We start from the raw sequence: 2,195 nt of genomic DNA, 5'->3' as shown, positions 1-2,195 counted from the left end.
CCCCTCTTTGGAACAGGAAGCACTGTCCCCAGACATGGGACAAGAACACCAACCATAGCCATCATAGAGGCTACCATGGCAGACCTGCACACACCTGGGGATTATTGCTCCAGTAACCAGGGGTGCTACTTGTCCAGAAGCCATGCCCAGGGAGGATGATCCTGGGACCCAGCTAGCAGGTGATCAGAGTCAGCGACAGGTATGGGAAGGTGTACTTGGTCCAGCTGGCAGCAAGACAACACAGAGTGCAGATCACAGGGCAGAGGGTAACCAGGGCATGGGACCCAGAACAAGGCCTGATGGACAGAAGACCCCTCCAGGTTGGGAGGGCTGTAAGAGGGTTCTGCCTCTGAGCTACAGAGCAGGGACTTACCTGGTCAGCCCCCTCCAGCCTCAAAGCTGGCTCGGTCCCTGGGGCTGGGTTAGAGCTAGGGGTGGAGGCAGGGCAAGAAGAGCCAGTCATGTGGCTCCAGCTATCTTGGGGCACGAAGTTAAGCCTGACCTGAGACTCCACCTGCAGGGGTCAGAGGCCCAGTTCTGTGCCCCATCTGCCATTCTGACCAAAGCCACACTGTTTCCGCTGAGGCCGTCTGAGGCCCAGGCCTGGAAGGGGTTGAACGGTGGAGCCTCAGGAGCTCTGGTTGCTAAGAGACAGTTGGAGGGAAAGCTGGTCCCAGGATGCGGCCCCAGCAGCAAAACCTCTTGGGAGGGGCTTCCCTGGTGGCACAGTGGTTAAGAATCCCTTCCAATGCAAGGGACACGGGTTCGAGGCCTGGTCTGGGAAGACCCCACATGCTGCGGAGCAACTAAGCCCGTGCGCCACAACTACTGAGCCTGAGTTCTAGAGCCCACGAGCCACAACTACTGAGCCCACGTGCCACAACTACTGAGCCCACGTGCCACAACTACTGAAGCCCAAGCTCCTAGAGCCCGTGCTCCGCAGCAAGAGAAGCCACGACAATGAGAAGTCTGAGCACCGCAACGAAGAGTAGCCCCTGCTCGCCACAACTAGAGAAACCCCCATGCAGCAACGAAGACCCAACGCAGCCAAAAAAAACCACCAAAAAACAAAAACCTCTTGGGAATATCCTACAGTGCCCCAATATTATCGCTGGACACACCATCTCACACCCAGTCACACTCACAGATGCCCTCATGCTTGCACACCCAGGGTTAGGAAAGCCGTGTTCGGCCCAGCAGCTCAGTGCAGTCTGGGTGGCCTGGCCACATATGGAAAAGGCTCACAGCCGCCACCACCTCCTGCCTGGGGAACACCCCATTCCTCCCTCTTAAGGACAGTCCAGACACTAGAGGCAGAGATGGAGGCCCTTGAATGCCAGGTACAGGAAGTCGGACTTCATCCTACAGGCAAGCGGGAGTGAGGGTGGCCTGGTCAGATCCGGGTTTCATCAGGCTGCTGTGGACACTCGGGAAGAACGTGGTTGGGGACAGGATGCCCAGCGAGTGGTACTGCTGTGTGTGAAGAGGTGAAGTAGGGGCCTGAGCTGGGTGGGGCCTGACAGGCTGCAGCAGTGGGGCTGGGGAAAGTCAAGGCCTCTGGCATTCTCCCTGGGATGCCTGGGGACGGCTCACACCTCCAGGGGTCTTTGGGGCCCCCGTCGTATTCCCTGGAGACCCAGCAGAGGCAGTGCTACTCAGCTTTCCAGAAGCCCTTCGTAGGTGTGGCTTGCTCCACTCCCATCCCAGCTGCCCAGGCTGCCGTGGACACCCAGGCAGACACCTGAGCTCCTGTCAGGGCAGGTGCAGAACGACACAGCAGTGTCCCCAGGATGCTCGTTGGCCTGAAACTGACCTGTAACTGCAGCTCCTGGAGCCTTCCGGAACCCAGATCTCTACCTGAGATCAAACCAAAGACTTAGTTTAAGGTCCCTCGCTTGGCTCGCAGCCTCCCAACACTGACCCACTTCACTGTGTCCTTGGGCCTCCCCCTGACCTCCTTGGGCCTTGGCTTTCCCACCTGCAAAATGAGAGGGGGCTGAGATGTCTCACTCACCCTCACTCCCACCCCACGCACTTCTGGGTGCCAGGCCCCTGCAGACTGATGGGGCCACGGAGGGGTGCAGACACACTGGAGGGACAGACAGGTACTAGGAAGGTGACACTCATGACACATGAAATGGAGAAGGGGGGGAGGGGGGAGGAGTTCAGGGTGGGGACATCAAGGTGCTCCTGAA

Source organism: Globicephala melas, chromosome 2 (assembly GCF_963455315.2).
Source record: "Globicephala melas chromosome 2, mGloMel1.2, whole genome shotgun sequence".
Taxonomy (NCBI): domain Eukaryota; kingdom Metazoa; phylum Chordata; class Mammalia; order Artiodactyla; family Delphinidae; genus Globicephala; species Globicephala melas.
The sequence above is the reverse complement of the archived record's forward strand: the minus strand, read 5'-3'. Positions refer to the sequence as shown.